Here is a 21,381-nt window from a genome sequence, read left to right on the forward strand (position 1 = left end):
CTTCAGATTTTTTTGATGACTGGACTGTATCTGTCCTGTCTATTCTTTCAGTGTTATGGAGTATGAGGCAGCGGGACCTCTGAGTAAATAAAGCACTGAGGATGAAGTTGGTGAAACAAAGCTTACCTCCTACCTGTGTGAAAATACCATTTACTTCTTTCCTGTTGCCTGAAATAACACAATAGCAAGCAAGCAAGTTTAATTATATTTTATTATTTAATTGATTTAATGACTTCATCCACTATTTCATTACCATTACACTTCTGCATGAAAAGGAAGTCATTTTTCTCCCTTCTTTCATAGAGAATAGTATTTTTTAATCTCTGTGTAAAGACAGAGGTTCTGAAAATGATTATTTAAGCAAAACCTCACCCTCTGAGGAGTGGGGAGTGTTTTATATTCAATATTAAGGAGTAAGGTTAGTTTACAGGTGGAGCATTTCTTTCACAGGTGTTATAGGGAGAGTAATGAAAATCATTTATTAGCAGGTAAAAGATCACATATAAAGGTAGTTCTTTGCTTAGGGTGAGTCAAAAGAAGAGAATTATTTCTGTGTTAGCATTTCTTTGTCATACATACAAATCCACATGCAAAGACCTTTCTGACACCAGTTTTTAACCTGATGAATTTTTAAATTTCTTTGCAAAACTCCTGAGAGCATTACAGCTGGGCAGATGGGTTACCCTTTGATCAACAACAAAACCAGAATCTCCTCCTAAAACTTAATCTGTTGTTCCCTTTCACCTGTGCTAAGCAAGTTGAGTTTGTTGGGACATAACTTAAATGAGTTTCAGATCACACCTGTTGGAGTGTTGGTGTAATAGAATGATTTAGAACAGTGGAGGTGGTCTGATGAGGTTTCTTTCCACACCCTTTAGTACTTAAATACCAGGCTACTAAACTGTGGGTGAGAGATCTACATTGAAATTTTTTTTTGCTGGAAAAGAAAAGAGGAAATAGAGGGACAAGGTGAGTGGGGGGAAGGAGTTTGGTGGCTTTCTGAAGCAGGATTGTACAACCTTTAATGGTAGCCAGGCAGGCATTTGACAGGTTTCTTGAAGACCAGAACAAGTTTGTGACTGGGTATAAAGTAAAGCTGAGACGGTAAGTACAGCACGTGCTCATTTATTGTCTAGCTGTTTGTGAAATCTAACGTTAAATGAAAATGATATTGTGGGGGATGCAATGCAAAGAGGTTTGAACTGTCCTTTCACACCTTTCTCATCTTTGATTTGATAACTTTCAGCAACAAATGGAATATGTGCTCTTTCTTTTAGTCCTACGTAGGAGAGGGAGGGGAGCAGCTGGTGAAAAGGAAATAAGGAAAGAATTTGTCTGAATGTCTGGAACACTGATGGGTTTTCTTTGCTATGGTCTGGGGACATTTTTTTTCTTTTTGTTGAGCCTTTTTTTTGAAATGCTTGTGTCACATGCATTTTTAAGTTTCAGAGTATCCAAGTCCTGCTGATCATTCAAGAAGTTGCATGAGAGAAATGTATGTCTAACAAGTTTGTGTTGCATTGGGCATGTGGGACAAATGGGTTTGGTAGTTAATAGTAGCATGCTCTTGCACAAAAGGTGTATAGCTGGTGTGTGAAAGAGATCATTTTAACTATACGGAGCTGTCTGGACAGTGTGCTAGTTGCATTTTGCAAAGTCACAGTGGTGATGTTTCAAAGATGCTTGTGTCTGGAAACAGTTCTTAAAAATAAATCTCTGCAAGAATCTGTGCTACTACTTTCTTTTTAACACTAGTCTTCATCAAGGAGTTCTGGCTTGGAATCAGTAAAAATATTTTATAGATAGAAATCTTTTCTTTGCAAGATGCATTTGAAACCCAGCTTCCAAGGAAAAATAAGGAAGCCTCTGTATATGTGAAACGCTATAGCCTCGCATACCAGTGCCTCAGCTCATTAAAGTCCATTCTCTGAGTATTGTTGCTCAACATTTTCCTGTGTTTAAACTCTTTTATTTTGTTTTATGTGCATGATAGCTCTATAACATGGTTAGCAAATCACCGTATATTGAATTGTCTTTGCTGAAGGTTCATGTGGGAAGGAAGACAATAAAATTAGTCTAATACTAACCAAGGTGGAAGCAAGTTTGAGCTTCATGCCAGTGAAGCTCAAACTTGCTCATTTGCTGCAGTGCTGTCAGTTCCCTCAGTGGGAGAGCTGCCCTCATTAACACAGCTTTAAGCCTGCAGACAGCACAGAGCATTTTCAAACAGTATCAGCTGACTAGAGTTAGTTCATATAAATCAGTGGGTAGATCATAAAGTTCCTACTGCTGCTCATTAATTAGTGAAGTTAGCTACATCTTCCTGCACGTAACTCATATTTCCTGGTATTGTAAGGGTCTGTGGTGTGTGATGGTTTTACTTCTCTCTGAGGACAAATTTTAACAAGTTGTACACTGGAATTTCGTATGGCAAACTAACAGTGTTTTGCACGCATTTGTTCAGTTTAATTTAAGGATAGTCTGGTTGTGCATCCAGCCTTTTGCTTAGAAAAGCTCATGCATACTTGGCTTGTTTGAATAGTCTACTTCTGTAGCATCTTGAAAAAGTTTAAAAGAAAATGCTCTTAGGAGTCTGAATATTGATGCTTGTTTGCACAAACATGAAAGCCTTCTTGAAAGGTCAGTCTGAAGCATCATTGCCTGGTTTTGTTTGCCTTCCCCCCAGCAATAGCATTTCATGCAATAACATTCTTTTACTGTAAGATAGTCTTATACCAACCATGACTGTTTCCCTGATATGAGTGAGTTTATGATGTGCTAATGGCATTTCATGTTTTGAAGATGTTGTATGGGGCAGACATAGATATAGTTTGCTGTGCACTGGGTAAGTAGGACAGTCAGGTTTGGAACTGAGTAGTACCATGTAGCACTTCCATCAAACACAGTTCAGCAATTTACTGTACTCAGCTTTGCCATCAAAGAGCCTGTTATATGCTTGTATCTGAGATAAAGTTACACAGTTAAGTGCGGTTTTAAAAATAAACTGGAAAAAGTAGTTAAGTCCAAAATGCGATTAAACATTTCCCAATTTCCTCTCAAAGTTCATTTAAAAAATCTTTCTTTGAACAAATTTATTTTCCTTGTCCTGCACATTTATGATCTTTAAAGAGGATTAACTTATTCTGTTTTTGTTTTGTTTTGTTTTTCTCTTGACAATCATTGATGTATTTTATTTATACACAGGTAGGGACTTTGAGCTCAAAGCGCAAATCCATGCTCTTCTATGCATGGATTTCTCTGAAAAGGTTTCCCCAGACCAAGTATTTCCAGAATTTGTAAGAGGGATTTTTTCAGGGAACCTGATCTCTCTTTTTTGCCGTTGTTCGTGTTTATGCACTTTACAAGTTATTTTCAATGCAACTATCTATTGAGAGCTATTGTATCCCTTTTTTTTTTTTTTTTTTTTAAAAAAAAAAAAAAAAGAACAGAACTGAATACTTTACAGATATTGATATATGTATTTGTATATCATATTCAGCTTTGTATCTTTTGAAGTATCTTGACTTGTGATGCATTGACAGTACAATGGATCTTTAGTTGCTGATAATGAAAACTGGTTATGTTAGTCTGTCCTGTGTGCCTCCGATATTGTGACATGAGACAGGACGCTAACAAGGAATTTCCAGCTGTGGCTTCTGGAAAAAAGACATCTTAAATTACCTGCTTACCTTTTGGGTCTGAAATTCAGATAGAAGTTTTCATGGAAAAAAAAGTACTCACTTGATTGTTTTTTGGTTTTTTTTCAATACAAATATTTTACCATGTTTTCCTTTGTTGTTCTTTTTCTACTATAATGATCTGTTTCTGAAAGCCATGTTTATTGTTATGAATTAAATAGAAACAGGTGATAATGATAAATACTTTCAGAAATTTAGAAGCATGGTTGATGTATCTATCTTTATAGCAATATATAGGCAAAAATTCTTATCCACAGCTTTACACATTTAGCTTTCCTGCCTGAGACACAATCATCTCCCTCTGGTTTTAATAGAAACTTTTATAAACAAAACAAAACAAAAAAAACAAACTTTCACACTTCTTTTTCACTTACATGGGAAACATAACAGACAAAAGTCTGTTTTAGTGCAGCAAAACTTTTCTGTGGTATTGCATACAAAATGCATAAATACCACAATTGCCACAAGCCTCTTCCCTTGTCTACTTTAATCAAAAAGCTTTTGATAATGTGTGTTAAACTTAACTTGAAACTAGAAAGCACTTCTTTGTAGGTACCTCAAACATTGTTTGGAGCAGAATTAATGGCACAGTGATGCAGAACACTCATGAATTTTATTGGTTTAAAAAGTAGGGTTTACAATAGGCAGAAGAGCCAAGTATCTTTGCCTTGTTGAAGACGCATTGTTTGGAGAATATTGAATTATATTTTTTTCTAAAGTGTCTCAGCACATTCAGACAGATAAGTGATGTGCAACTTTGAGTGCAGTTTGACTTTTTTGACAGAAAAATCAAACTCACTGCTGAAGCTCATTTCTTTCTTCAAAAATTGCATACATGAGTCATTAGCACCTTTAACAAGCTGGAAGATCTCCAAATCTATTTGGTCAATAACTCTCAGCTTCAGAGTACTCCATTAATTTCTTTCAGGTTCTTGATGATGTACCTCTCACAAAACTGATGAGCATGTTCACAGCTCTTTCTCTTAACAATGGGACATATGGTATGATTTGTATTTGTGAATTTCTTTCATATTAGCTCTTTCGAACAATTTTAACTTTCTTTCAATGTAGTGTTTTGTCTGGAAACTTAAAGAATTTATCAGTGAAAATACAGTATTGGTGAATGTATTTTAGCAGAATTTGTGTTTAAGACAACAGTAAGGGGAGATGACATGGTGCAGTACGTGTTCTTAGCTTGTTGATGGATAGTACCTGTTTTGTGAAAAGTCAAAGCAACAAATGTATATATTTGTACATATACATCCATTATGCTATACTACAAAATACTTGTGCGATAGCTTTCAGTTCTTTTCAAGAAATAAGATATGTTTTCTCTTTGGTTGGCTGTAACTCCATTCCTTAATCAGATCCTGAAATGTGTGGTTCCTTGTCAAGGAAGGAGCTCATCACTACATTAACCCTGTGGCCCTGCACTGAATCTGCAATCAGCGGATCACATTATGGGACAGTAGAATAGTTTTTCTTATTTCTCTGCATTATGGTTCATTCCGTATGTGTTAGATTTCACCAGCCTTTTTGTTTTGTGGTCACTCCATCATGGATGATTGCTGTGGAATTCTCTACAGTGGTCCCAGAAATTACTGCCTTCTGGGAGGGGTTATATTTACCACATACCTTTTTTCTTTTTTTTTCTCTCTTTTTTCTTTCTAATAATATATTTGCGTGATGTCAAATGGCCAGTGACTAACCTGCTTAACAGGAGGTGGAAGTTTTTCCAACAGATCAGTTGGATCTAAAGCTTCTTCAGAAAGTGATCTTTCAGCAAGACCAAGAATTACCAAGAATGTTGTAAAATAGGGAAGGCTAAAACAAGGAAAAAATGCATGTAAGCAATTACCTGGGAAAGAATCCCATTGCCCTGAGTCCCAACCACATTTTTTTAGACTGATAGAATCTATTGAAAACAGAATGCTGTTTTCAATAATAAACAAATAGACAAGAATTGAGTTAAAATAGCTTCTGTCAGTCAACACTTGAGTGTGGCTGCTGTATTTCTAAGCAGTTTTCCTGAAAGACCCTATGTTCATCTATATTTGCTCCCACCAAAGATTAGAGACTACACCCATAGTGGGTGTTTTAGACATATGAAGTATATTTGTGCTTGGATGTTATGAGGGCTTGAGCTGAAGGATAGACGTGAGAATATAGTTCAGCTGATCTTAATAGTTAATGTTGATTTACTCCACCCAGGGAACTTTTACCTAGCTTATACTGTCTGCAGCAGTCTACTAAGTACTGTTGGTACAGCTGTGCTACTGAGGGAGAACTTAACTTACGATTTTTCCCTTGGCTGTATTTTCGCTTTGCCTCAAGTAAGTCATAAAGGTTGAAGTGTATAGTTATTCTTTGTGTGGGAAAAAAACTTCCTTTAAAAAAAAAAAAAAAAAGCAGGGGATAATATCCTGCCACAATGTTGCCATTGCAATGATCAGGCAGCAATAAAATTCTTCTTTGTAATTGTTATTATCATCTGGTGATGGGAGCCTTCTGTTCCTACAAGCTGCTAAACTTTCCTTTTAACTACAACCTTCCGGACCCAAGTTATGTACTAGGTCTAAATGGAGGGGAGAAACTAGTGAGGGAACAAATACAAAACTGAGTTTGGGAGCCTTAATACCCTTTAATAAAGTTTGATTTTTTTTTTCTAACACAAAACAATCTTAAAAAAATAATAATAAAATGGAATGATCTACTGAATATTAAAGATTACAATATGAAGAAATGATATCTCTTAATGAGAGATAAAAGTACAGTGTTTTGGTACATATTCTGCATGAAAGCTATTTACATTTCACTGAAGTTGCATTGCCTGCATTCCCTTTGCACTACTGTGTGTAACATTAGCTATGCAGGTGACAACATAAGTGATGCCGTATGATCAACACTGTGATTTGTAAGAATCTTTCCCTGTTTAGACAACTTTGTGAATGTTTTGTGTCCCGTAGTCTTAAGTGAAATGATTAAAAACAAACAAAGAAAAAGCTGGATTAGACTGAGAGGTTTTAGGACAAGTGCAGAAGCTCTGAAATACGTAAAATTGGTCTGGGGACAAGGAAAAGGATGGAAGCGATGTGCTTGTGTTTCTGTACAATAAGGGCATAAAAAAGACCTCATGTCTTTTTTGTCAATGATAAAATATTGAGTCTCATGCATGCTTCATGCCTAGTCAAGTCTTGGAAAATAATATTTTGAGTTAAAAATGCAGCTTCAGGTGTCTTGTAGAAGGTGGTGGTGGTTCACTTGGTGGTGATGTTTGCAGTTGACTAAAAAGCCATGTACAGTGGGATCAATACTGCATGTTCTGGTAAACCTTAATTGTTGATACCATATTTAATTATTGGAATTCCTGAGCACCCTTTGTTAACTGTTACTGGTCTGAGAAGTTACTGATGCGTTAAATGGATTGGATTGGATTATGGACAGACAAGGCCAAATCCAGATTAAAAACAGAGAAATGACTATTGAAGACAGCTCTTGCATGTCTTCAACCAGCACAAAAATTGATTGTAAATGATACTGTCACTTCTGTCTAGTTTGAAAAATTTGTACTTACTGGGCCGTCAGCCAGGGACTCTTAGATCTCAGAAGAACTTGAGGTACAATAGGCAGGATGTTAATACGTGCCGCTTGACTGCTTGTTTAATGGAAAAAAAAGTGTGTTTTTCATCATGCTACCTTAGCTCTTCCAGACCTCACTGGAAAACTGCAAGATCAGCAGTGTTTAACCACAGCTACTCCCCCCAAAAAATCAGGTTTACTTTTTGTCATGAAAACATTCCTATTGCTTAGAAATAAATTTCAAGATTTATTTTGTTTTTAGTCTTTAAATAATTTTATTTGAATAAGTGAAAATAGAGTGCATTTATTGAGGGGTACCATCTGATATGAGAAGTATTCTTAGAAAAACAGAAAGTGAACTCTAAATACCAAAATAATTTTTTTGACTTCATGGGATCATTTCATGTAGGCTTACTGTGTTAGGGGATCATATTTTAAAAATCCTTTTTATTTCTTCTTATTGCAAGATGTTCACCCCCAATCTTTAAACGTTTTTTGTCAATTTCATGTAAGGATACTTTTTAGCATGCAACTAAAGTAATTCATAATAAAAGAAAGTAAAATGTTTTCTGTATTAAGCTGATAACTGGGCAATTGGTACTTTTGTAAAATGCAGTCAGGTATTTTATGGGAGAAATTTGATTAAGGGTCAGGTTGTCATGGACAAGGAAATAACTTGACAAACTTGAGATGTTCCAGTTCACTTTTGTCCTACGCAGCTGTAGTAAAGGGGAGATGAGATGATGGTGCTTCACATAAGGACCTCGTACATTGTCAATAGCTATACCAATGTAAACATTGTGCCACTGTTAATAATGCAGCAATATGAGATTTTCTTAACTCAGATTTCATAGAACAGGAAGTATTTAATGTTTTCTCAAGTAATTAAGACAAAATGTCTTTTTTTAAGCATTGAACAGCTGTACCTACCCAAACTGCATTATATGGTAATTAATCATATGTCTTATAGTTAACTTGTTTCCTTTATTCTTTTTAATACAGTATAATTAAAGGATATTTTCTTTGACTATTAAATAATGTTAGTATTAAAGCAGATTGCCTTATTAAAATAAACAAATGGATTTGTGTGACTACAGCTTCATAAAATCATGCTGTGAACAAAAATATGTATGAAACCAGGAGCATAGTTGGCATTTAGATTTGCTAAACAAAGAACTAGCTGGTTAAGTGGGTGACAAATTGAGTGTTACACAAAGAGATTTTAACTGTATCACTCAGAATTTGTGTGTATTCTTCCTAGCATATACATCTGTGTGTACAAATATGAATAAATGAATTTGGATAAAATTTTAACTGTGAGATTCGAAGATGGAAGACCAGAAGATTCATTGAGGAGCCTGGGGCTCTGTGAGGTTTGAAGTGGTCCGTGAGGTCCTGTGGAGATGTTTGCAAATTTCTACTTGCCCCTTCATTCTTTAAGCAGATTTATGGGACAGGAGCTACTTCAGATACATCTGGCAACTACAGTGATGGTATTCAACTCCTATACTTGGAAATTGACATAGTGAAGAGGAAAAAGTAACCTACATCTGAAGTGTGTTGTTTGTATTGTTATACTGCAAAACTAGATGACCCTCCCTTAAAACTCATTTGGAAAGCTTTTAGTAAGTTCAAGCAAAAAACAAACAAACAAACAAACAAAAAAAAAACCAACAAAAAAAGGCAACAACAAAAACAACAAACAAAAACCTCTGAGTTTTGCTGAATTTGTTTTTCACCATTTACTCTTGGAAACTTTTATTTTTTTATAAAAGACATTGGATTTTATACTGTTGATTTAGTCTTGCAAACATGTTAATGGAGTAAGCATTAAGGAAAGCAGTTTTAATAGAATAAGGAATTCAATTAGTCTAGGATGCCATTTTTGGCCTCTGGGTTTGATCTAGAGCCATGTAAATGGCTGATCAGTTATGAGGTGGGAGGGAAGGGCAGAGATCAGTCTTTAACAAGTTCACACTGTTTACCTGGCACCACATGATCTCTTATTACATGTTCTCTAGGAAGTGTTAAAAGTACTTTAAAGCTACCATCTAATTTGTTTGCACTTGTTTTGAATACTGGATTAACTGAAGCTATCTGCCTAACTGGCACTACGTATACCAGAGGATGTCTCTACACATCTACGATAACTTGACTTGCTTTTCTCCCAAACTTGCAAAATTAAATTTTGCTTGGATCCTATTGGGATAAAGCTCTTATAAATAGACCAGAAATGTCTGGAGCATCTTTATTTTTTTTTAAATTTACTAGGTATAAAATCTCTACAAATATATGAGCAGGTATAGGGAAAAAAACAGACACACACAACCTATTGTGACACCAGATAATTAGGAGATAGCAGTATCTCTTTTTTTTTTTTTTTTTTTTTTTTTTTTTTTCAGCTTTACTTCTCGAGGCAAGAGTTAAGTCATTATACACCAAGTTTCCAAAAAATGCACTAATAAAGTTTTTGAAATGACCATGCATTGAGCTGTGAGTTGTCAAACCTTTTTGAGGTTGTTCTGGGCCTGACCACTTCACAAATTCCTCCTTTTGGAGGTGGTATACTAAACCTCTGCTACATATCACATTTTCATAGGAGCTTTCATAGTGCCCGCTAGTGTTTGTGGTTCTACCAGAACATTTAGGTATTCCCTTAATTTCATTTTTCATAGTGCTTTCTATTTTTAAAAGTATCTGAATAGTTATATGAAATGTGACTGCTTGGTTTCTGCAGGGCTGTAAAAGGAGGCCAAAAATATCTGCAAAACACTTATGTTAAAAAATAAACAAACAAAAAACCCCAACCACCCCCACACACATACAAACACAAATAATGAACTTCAAATTTCCTACATTTGCTGGAGTCAAAACTACAAAAATCAAAGCACTTAACCAAAGTGTAGATCTGTTTGACCAATGGGAAGTTGTCTTATGTGAAATGTGTTACCTAGACAAACCAACAAACATGTTTTCTGTAAGTCAGAGGAACAAGCCCACTAATTGTTTAGCTTGGCTGGCTGAGCTTGATGGCCATGATTAGTCTGGAAGAAGTGCTGGAGGGTATTGCTGAGGTGGGGCTTGATAAATCCATATCTGCATCACCACCCTTGCAATAAACTGCATTTATAGGAAGTTGAATGGTGCTTGGGAGAAGGATGCTCATCCACTAATACAGTGTTTTCCTCTCTGGTTATTAAGGTATTTTTAACAAACTCAAAGAAGCATATCCCTTAAAGTTCTGGTAGAGCTGTTTACATAATTTACCTCTGTGTATTTATGTAGACATGTTCATTAGCTGCACTAGGCTGTCTGCAGAAACAAAGCTTTTCATGGAGCAAGCACGGACAAATGTTATAGTCCAGGAAGATGAGTGAACTGGGTGAATAACATACCTCTAATTTACCGTGCATGGAAAATAATGTCAGTCTGAGCAAAATGAAGAATTATTTGGAATGTAATAAACACCTCACCCAAACAATTTTTATTTCTACCTTACTACTTGGATACTAAATAAGGTGCTTTATATGAAAACGCTTTATTGGGAAATGTGCCCTCATAAAGACTGTTTTGAGCAGAAGAGATAAATTGAGTTTGCTGGAATAACTAAATACGTAACAGTGAATTTGTCTTTTAGGGTAGAAACCAATTGTGCTACTCTAAAATTTGTACTTACCACATCTGTGAACATAGTCCCTGTGCCCACTGAGTGTGTGACACTTTACTCCACAATAGTAGTGATGTTAAATAAGAAAAAATAAAAATTCTTTCCAGTTGCTATGGCTAATTATATCTGAAGGGAATACTAAAATCTTACTTTCAAGTGATCGTGCATCTCTTCTGAGGATGCTGGGACAGATATCTGGCTGATATAAATCAGTAGTGCTCAAGCCAATTAACGTCATCAATGATAAGTGGCCAGTAGTCACACTGATTAGGTGGTCATATTTGTCAGGAAGAAAACGTATTTGGTAGCTTTCAGTAAAACAAAAGTGTATGAGAAAGTTAACAACAAGCTTTAACTCAGCTAGCTTACGTGATGTTTATTCATCAGATTGTTTTTTTGACCTTACCTGAAATTAGCAAGCACTGGAGTAGCTCAAGTTCAAAGCACGGCTGTGTGCAGTGGGTGCTTGTTTAACTACTGTAGTCTTTGTTGACTTATGTATTCTTTATAAGTAATAATTATTTTAAATTTTATTTCACTTAAAACTGCAGAACAAATATCAAGATTTATTTAAATCAAAATGCATCTAAATTAAATCTACAAAAAAAAAAATCCAAAATATGCAGTATATCCTTAAATGTGGGAGCTGTGCACTGTCACAACAAATTATAAACATTAATTGTGAACAATTCACTTTATTTGCAAATTAGAATATTCAGAGATGATTTTTTTTAGCTTTTTCTTGCACAGTAGACTCTTCACTGATCTGCAGCAATCCTTACAGTTCTTGTGTTATTAGCAAATCTGTGTCTGTACTGTACTACTGCTCTGGATATTGCCATCAGGATAGCTTTAACTGCCTTGTGGTGATGATTAATCAAACTCATGGCACGTTGGGTGGCTGGTGTGTTAATTGAGACAAAGTTGCTGTGCAGAAAAGCATATAATAAACCAATTGTTTTTCACCACATCACTATTGAAAAGAAACTGCAGCTACAATTGAGATTACTTGACTATACGTATATATATTTATTTTTAATGTTCCTGCTTTTATGGTCTGTCTTTCTTGGGAGCATGAGGGTGAAAGCAGAGGCAATATAATACTCAGGAGCATGTCTCAAGGTGGACAAACCTTTAAACCAAAAATTGCTGAGCAGTAATATTTGCTGTCCCCAGCTATAAAGAAGAAAAATCAAATGGTGCTGAATTTGCTAGATACAACAACGGTGATTCTGTATAGCAATTCTTTTGCTATGTACAAGGAATTTACTTCATAAGATTGTTAGCAATAGCATATATGGATCATTAAGGCTAGCGGGAGTTCTGTCCAAAGCAGCTTCTCAGGTTTAGGTTTACAATTAATCCAGGTAATCCTGATATGTTTAGAATAAAAACTATTGGTGAAATAAAATAAATAATGCTTTTGATGCAACTTTATAATATTGTATATAACAACATCTGTTTCCTGATGTACTATCTTTATGCTCTCTGCAAGTAATCTGACTGTAGTTTAGGAACATCCAATTTACCAACTGATGTGTTTTTTATGATTTGCAGTATGTTCATCTGTTGCATGATGTCTGGTGTTCCATGGTGGTGCCCAGTTTAAGCTTTTCTCTTCAAAACTTAGCGCTTGAATGCACGTATGTAATGGCAGTGAAAAGGCTAGTGCTAATGAACCCAATGATTTTTCCTCCAAACTGAATGAGACAGTTACTGAATTGTTGAGGTGAACTTGGTTCTGCAAAGAAGGATCAGCATAACCTCACTGAATGGCAAACCTATATGTTTTTATATATATATATATATATATATATATATTATATATATAAACATATAGGTTTATATGTTTATGTGTGTATAAATATATATATATATATATACACACACATAAAATATGTTTGGCTGTAACTGAAGAATGATTTGCTCATAAGGAAAAACAAAACAATGAAGATGGAAAGGTTTTCAAGAGTGCAAACACCAATAATGACAGCATGGATATATTGTGATACTATAACTACCTCATAGCTAAATCCTCCTGTTTTATGTCTCCGGAGGAAAAAAGAATCACCTATCCACACTGAACAGCTATGCCCAACTGGAAGGTAGAGCACTCAAGACATTTTCCTAAGGAACACAAATAACAAATCACTTTGATTCTGTGTATTATATTGAATTGCAAAAAAAATTCTTAAGCAAAACCAAAAAAACACAGCTGATTGTGCCATGAGTCTGCAAGCAGGCTAAATTTTATTGGTCTGTAAATTTTTCTCTCAAGTTCCATGCCTTAAGCACAGGATCAAATTTACATTTATCATCAATATTATAGTGTGAACAGGTCCCTAAGCTCATAATGGCAAATTGATCTGGCCTTGTATATTTTTTTTTCCCATGGATTTATATTTTGAAGCTAGAATTTTTCCTTTGTCAGCATGGCCTTAAATGTATCCATTAATGAAAATATGAAAACTGAATACATCTAAATTATGGAAGCTACTCTGCATGTTCTAAACTGTATTTTACTTAGTTAAGCTTAATGGATGTTCCTTAAAACTATTACTTTCTTGGCTCCCCATGTGTCTCATTTGTCTTAAGCTAGCTAAATCAATTATGCATGTCTTAATCTTTGACATAATCTATGAAGTTACCATTTCCCCAGGAATAGCGTATTTATCTTCATTTCTTAAAGATTATACCTAAATTTTCTGTTACCCTGGGTTCTCAAAATTTACATATTTAACTCTTTTTTACCTGTCTATATTTTCCTCTGACTTTAGCCTAAATGGAATGTAAGTCTATCTTTTTATTGCAAAGAGAGTAGCATAACTACAAATGCATTTGAATTTCATTCACTAAGCATATTCATCTGTTTCCCTTGACCTAACCTGCTAATCTGTAAGGATACCACTATGAAAGCTGTAAAAAAAAAAAAAAAAAAGTGAAGTCAATGTCTTTTCCCTTTGCTAAAAAGTGTGACCTGTGTTTTGTAGTTCGTTATTTTTCAGTTTCTGGGAAGTTACTTAAAATGTAATACTCCATTCATACTTTCATCATTGGAAGACTAATTTCTTGACTATTGCTCTATTTTCTCCTGACCACGTTGAGGTCTCCTGAGATGCCACATTGCTGCGATGTTCTATGATATGGAGAAGCTGAGCTTCAGTACAAAACTGAATTTTAATACCACTAGTGGTAGGGGCAATATAGGTCACTTGATCCCTAGGAATTCTTAGGGCAAAATAAACATTTTTGTCTGACATTTCAACTGTACAATATGAGCCAAATAATGTTTCCACCCACTGCTTAGAGTAGCTGAAATTCTGTGTCTTGCCCCCAGAACCTGAGACAGACATGATTACTATTTAGCTTTTATTAGAAATTTAAACAGTCAAGGTCACATTTTGAGTAGGGATAGTGATTTTAATGTAAAGAAATACTTTGTTCTCTATAAATAACCTTTTAATAGCTTAATAATTTTGAAGATGTTGTATTTTGCTCAGTTTGATCCCTTTAGTGATGTCAACAATGCTAAGTATTTCTGCTTGTGAAGGGGTTCTTTTTGGATTTATGCCACTGTGTAAGATGAGTTTTGGTATCAGTAGCCTGCCAATGCTCTTGGCTAAAAATACAATCAGATCTCTCTACTTGTAACATAAGTGCGTCTTTGCCAATTTGCTTTGGAGTCGTTATGTTAGCCTTCCTACTTGTATGCAAACCCCTAAAAGCTCTCTGAAATATTTCATGAATGCTGAATGAATCCTCTTTAAAATCAGTTTGAAATTTTTGATGGATCCTTAATGATGTTTGAAAAGTTTTGATTAACTCTACTTTTTGGGCAAGTCTAGAAGTACTTGCCAATATCTGTCTAAAATAAATACCAACAAACGACCTAGAAGATAGCCCTTGAAAATCTTACAGCTGTTTTTCTTACTTGGCTTAGTTTTGACAGGGTAGCTCTTATAAGACTAACCTTTCTGTTATGACTACGTAGGGTTTTGAGATCTAACAGGAGAACATCTCAACCTTTTATTTGTGTTGTAATTATGTTTTGTGCAGAACTTGTAGTAAAAGATGAAGTTTAAAATGAGGAACTGTGGCAAAAGAAGGTGAAACAGTCCCATTAAATGAGAAAGGTAGTTTCTTAGCTGTTGCTGAAGTGATGTTGAGCAAGTTAATTTGGGCCACGTCTGAAAAGATGTTAATGTCATGCTGCGCATCTTCAGTTCCTGTGGCTGCAATCACAGCTGAAGGTGTTGGGGATGGTTTAGACCAGACTGGTCCACCTGAGAAGTAATTACAGTAATTGTTATCTGAAATTCCTTTAGAGTTGCTTTCTGCAGCACTTCTAATCAATATTGCTCTGTCCCTTTTCACACAACTGTGGAATCCATGCCTGTCTCTAGGACTGCTAGTTGTAGATTATAAACTGTTCTGGTAGGCCACAAGTTATGTATGTATGTATTTATTTATTTTCCCTATACTTAGGCAGAAAGCTAAACGTGGAATGCCTGTCTAAATTTTGTGAAGCTAAAAATCTGCTGTTCAGTTTAGTGGCACTAAAGCTCCTCACCGCATCAGTAGGTCCTGGCTTTTGGATCAATTCTGAAATAAACCGTGTGCTGTGCTATTGCGTTAACACTCCTGTGTATTAGAATGTAATCCAGAAAATGGTACCAGAAAGGTAATGGATGTGAGCTAGGCATCCCAGCTGCATTTTGTTTCCTATAATGTCAGGTAATCAGGGCACAATTAACAATTCATTGGGGATCCTTTTATTGTGGTAATTCCTAGGAAATGAAGCCTGGCTGTGATCCAGCCTTTAGGAGAGAGACGAAGTGCCAAGGTTCTCACCTGTGTACCTCAAAGCCTTTATTGCCTAAACCAAATTCTAGCTACCATAAACCTGCCTGTCTTAATTTATGTAATCTTGCTAAAAGCTTTATTAATTGTTCTGAATGGAAGAGTCTTGTTACTTTATTTGGACCTCTGATGGTGCAGAGGTTGCCTGAGTCATCTCCCTGACTGGTTTAAATATAGCCACTGCTTTTGGAGTCCCTCCAGGCTTACAGGAATTACTGAAAATCAATTCTGAATCTTCAGATGACTCTCTTAATTTGTACTCTAAAGATTTTGTTTTAATCAAGAACTTTCCAAGTCATGATAGGAAAGGGAAAGAATTGCATATGTCCTACAACGTGACTGTTTTATACTAGGAAAAAGAGAGACTAAAATAGGAACATTTCCGACTGTTAATATTACGACCTCATGATAAGACTACTGACAGCTATTAATGCACTGTTATCAATGGTTTTCTTCTTCCTATTGTTTGATGGACTCTTCTGCCAGAGTTTGGTGTAGGATATCTTGTATTTCATATTTCTGAGTCTTTCCTGTTAATTAGATTTTCATTTGTTCCATCATTTCATAAAAATCTATGTTGAGTTATAAGGAAGCCAAGCAAACCATACAAAATGAAGTACTTCCATATTTGCAAATTCAACATCTCAGCTCCTTTCCAGATGAGGAGATTTTTATTTATTTCTCAAGAACGAAATATGTTAAAATTTTGGCCTACATCAGGAGAGTCCTGCGAGCTGTGGCTGCACTGGGGCTCTCCTCCTGGTAAATCTTCCAAGGGTGGATGTGGATCCTGATAAGAAATTTGAAGGCTTCCTACACTTCAAGAATGGGCTCTTTCTTTTGGAAACTCAGGTTTTGCAGCGGGGTCTCGAAGTTCCCTTTTCATTGTGCTTCAAATGAACAGCCTGGCCTTGCTGCACATCCTGGAAGTTGGGAGCTTTTGTACAACAAGCAGCTGGACCAGTCAGATTTGGTCTTATAGGCTGTTTGTTAGCACGTTTTCTATCTACTTTGTACAATAGGCTGCTGATGCAGTCTGAATCTTTCAAATTTAGAGAACAATGTGCTTTGTAAATTCAACTTTATTTCATGACATCATTGAGTACATCGTGCCTTAACAGGAGCAGGGTGTTAGGAGTTGAGTGGATGGTCACAACCGCCCCAGAAACAATATATAAATCTGAAGTTTAGGGACTAGAGCAAAGTACCTGTTATATGGTCAGTGTGAAGATCATTGGTGATCCAAATGGAGCTTAATCATGTGAATCCTGGAAATGGCTAGCTTCTTTTCATTTTCCTGAAACAGGCTCTGGATAATGTAGCTGTTTCTTGAAAACTCCACAACCTTTTGTTCCTCTTTTTTTTTTTTTTTTTTTTTTTTTTTTTTTTGTACTTTTTCCCCTTTTTAATTGTTTCAGGAAAAATTTCCTTAAAGAAACCCTCGTTAGCAGGGTTCTGAAAAAACACACTACACACACACACACACAAAAACAAACAAAAACCACAAAAATAGAACTCTAACAACAGCACTTCTCATTCTGGTATCAGGGACAGGAATTAAAAAACTTAGATTCCAAGATTTTATAGAGAGCTATGGAGACATTAAGCAATACTAATGAACAACTTCATGTTTGAGAATCAAATTGCAAAAATATTCTTGAATTAAGGTAAATAATTGGAAAAAAAAAAAAAAAAAAGTGCTCTGTTAGAATACTAGGGTATAATAAAGGTGTTTATTCTGAAAGAAAAGTACATTTCATTTGTAGAATAAAAAATTACAAACAAAACAAAGCTTTATATTTTACTGTAATATTAGTGACAAGTCTGCAGTTTCAACACTGTGTCTGGTTTTACTACAGTTTCATTAGTCTAGCAATATAATACATCGCACATAGCTATAGCAAAATGAACAGAATAACAACATTAGAAGCGTTGTGATGGACAGTATATATATTAAACTATTTTTTCCCACGTGTATTCATTTAATTAATCAAATGGTGCTTTGTAACAATGAATGTGCTGTTAAAAAATCACATTTGACCTCGTCTTGCTCTGAGGTCTGACTGATTTTTTGCTCTCTCTCTATATTAATTAACTGGTAGTCCGTGTGGTTATTTGTATGGCACTAAAACTAAAGAAATAAAATTGCTTGATCTCTGTGGCCATTTTTAATTAAATAAGTCTTTAAAATAACCATCCTTATTGATACTTTTAACACAATTCTATTCAAGATTTAATTCTCTCAGAATGTGTTAACTTTTCTTTAAAAAAGAAAAAAAAAAAAAGGAAAAATGAAAAAAATAAGGAACAGCACCACCAAAATCCAACCAATTCTCCATTTGCTGTGTCCTGATGGACTGAAGTGGGCTTCATTCAACTCTGAAGCTTTGAACAACTTTGCCTGCACCTTACTTTTTTTTTTTTTTTTTTTTTTTTTTTTTTTTTTAAATGATAGAGCACAAATTGTGGGACTCTTTTTATAGTTCAAATATGGCATTCTTTGAGAGTCAGTGCAAAATTGGAACAGTGTGGATTTGCAAGTAATTTTTTTTTATTAAGCTAAATCGTACAACCTGTCTGCAGTCCAAGAACTGTAGAGCCCTCAGCAGAATTTCACCTGAATGTTTCAAACAGAAGCATTTGCTTTGGTATTCCTGTACAAAGCAGGTGTATAATGGCAGAGCTGCCCTGGAGATTTCTGCAGGGTAGAGAGCAGTCTGCCATTGTAGTCCTTTCTTGAAGGCACCAGAACTCTTCTCAGTGCAATACAACTGATGGAATTAAGCTCTCCTACAAAACTGTCTGTATAGATCTGAGAATATATTTCAGGTAACAGATCTATAAAATAGAACGTACGTTGATTTTAATATTGTAGATTTTCTTGTGGCAGGCAGTGAAGCAGTGTTAGCATACTCTGCAGTGCTTATGTTTATACCTAGAACTCTAATGCATTTTCCAAAAGTTCACTAAAATTTAAATTTTTAGTGTTATAACTTAAGCCTGTAAGTATTGATTGTTCTAAAAATGTGAAAAGCAGATCATTTGAATACATGGTGGGTGGTTAGGATTTTCTCAGAGTACAGATAAGGCCTTGAAAAGGATTGCGTTAAAGGACTTGGGTGTGCCTGAGTGGGATGCAATGAAATGATTTAAGTGTTTTATCTGAACACTACAAAGCAAGAAATATTGGAGATTAAATGTTTTTCCTTTTGTAGTGTACTTCCTTTATGTCTATTTTATTTAATTAGAAACCCAGAGTGATTAATTGATTTGGTTTAAAGAGGGAGAGAAAAGGATTGAAAAGAGAATCTTTGCCTTTTTCTGTTGTCTCTAAACTTAGTTGCTGCACGACTGAGATTGTAATGTGATATTTTGTTACTGCATTTTATATAGATAATTCTGAATTTTCTGATTCTTTCTGCCATTTGAAAATAATAACTCCATTAAATACCCTAATCATTAAATAATTCAAAGACTTTATTTTAACTCTAATTTAGATCCCTTTATGTTGGATTATAGCCTGTCATTTTTCAGAGTATAAGAAAAGGAACATTTTTTTAGGGTTATTAATTTTTTTTCTCTAGGATAGACATCTTCTCAAAAGTACTTTCCTGTTCTGTGAAATAGTGGAAAGAAAAAGAAAGTATCAGAATAAATTACTGAAGTATAAAGCTATTGTGGGGTTGTCAGTCACACAGTCATAATTAGATTTTTCTTAAGGACCTGGTAGAGGAACAGGAATCTAATTGGGTAACATACTTGATTACTTGAAAAAAAAAAAAAAATCAAAAAACAACCTAACAAAAAACAGGGAAAAACACATGCACACACAGACACACACGCACACATACACAAAAAGGCAACAACAACAACAAATCTAGTGTTTTATCCCAAGGGTGAGGTTTCAGGAGTGAGGCGAGGCTGACTGCTCATTTTACAGTGCCTTCTCCCTCTGCCTAAGCACTCACTGCACAAGCCGGAAACTATTTACTTCTTATCTTCTTCTGGCTCATTGCAGTGAGCTTAACAAGGTCAGAAACCAGCACAGGAGAGGCAACAGCAAGACTGGGAATGAAGCAGAGGTGGGAGGGATGGCAGCTTCTTAGAGACAGGTAGTTGTTTCACTGCATCTCTTTGACAGAAGCACTCTCTCCTTCTCTCCCGTGTCATCTCTTCAGATGTCATCTCTGCCTTGTTTATAAGTGGCCAGCCTCTGGTTTGGGTCTGGCTGCTGACCTCAAGCAGCTTGTAGGACCTTTGAGTGTTCACATCACTCCTGGCAATGACATAACATAGCATAACCTGATGCTGGATGTTCTTCGAGAGCTTTTCTCCATTTGTGGCCTTAATTGTATAAACAGGCAGTATTTCGGTTTAATCTGTTGATTTCCTTGCAATTAATCTCAGTTTCCTGATAAATCAATGAAACACATCAAGGCAGCTGTTTGCTTTCCTAGGCTACTTTACAAGGTGTTGCTATATTTGATCCAAAAAAAAAAAAAAAAAAGTAAAAAAGTAAAGGGGCAATGCTGGTTTGTGGCAGCTAAAGCTCTGCCTTTGTGAGCTGGAAAGCATTGTAGAGAAGTCCAGCTGGTGCATCAGTGTGAGTGTACTGCAAGAGATAGGAGGAGCAGAATAGAAGACATGAGAGCTAATAAACAATGGGATTAGCAACAACTGTTAGTTATTTCTAACAGCAAAGGAATTCAATTGCTACAAGGTGAATGCTGGTTTCTGTGTCTAAGATATCCTCAGTGGAGAGCTACAGAAATGTTATCTGTGCTCTAGTTGGACATGTTTCCGGTATGCTTTGTCTGTGCCTGAAAATTGTGATAAACAAAGTCTTTATCTCGGGGGATGAAGGTTAGGAGTGATATTGTCCATTTTCCTGATGATTCCAAATAGTAATCTTGAAGGTGTCGCAGGCATCTGCAATACCTTTAACTGGAAATGTCATATAAAAAGCACAGGGCTATTTGTGTCCAGGTAGCCTTCCTCTGTCTGAATGAAGACCTTCTCGAAACAGCCATGGATTGTGTTCTTGTTTTGAGGGGGTTGGAAAGGATTATGGTGGATTTGTTTGTGTGTGTGTGTTTTTCTTGTGTGTTCATTTTGTTTCTTCTAACTGTTTATGCTTATGTTTTAATGTGTTCTCTTAGCCCTGTTTATTTGGCAGGGAGATGCACTGTTGCATGCATTAAAAAAAAAAAAAAAAAAAAAAAAAAAGTATGAAAGAAAATAAATCGCAAAATATCAGTACAAAGCTTACTCAAGACCAGTTTGAATTGTGCCTGTATCTGAGCATGAAGGACAGGTAAAAATTCCCATGAGGAATGAAGGTAATGAGGAGTAGGGAGCTGGAAGTCTGGAGAAGGGCTGCGTGGGCCTGGGGAGGTGTCCCTCCCTTCCCAGCAGCTCCTTGCTCTGCACCCCAGCTCCTGTAGCAGTAATGAGCACAGCTCTCACCACGTTATGGTTGTCCTGTGTCCTCAGCTAGTGAGCTGAAAGATGGCCTTTGCCTCAACTCTAAGCTGAACTAAGAGTTCAAATAATACTTTGAAAATTGTGAATTTGAGA

This window comes from Aythya marila (assembly GCF_965140915.1).
Source record: "Aythya marila genome assembly, chromosome: 6".
Classification (NCBI taxonomy): Eukaryota; Metazoa; Chordata; class Aves; order Anseriformes; family Anatidae; genus Aythya; species Aythya marila.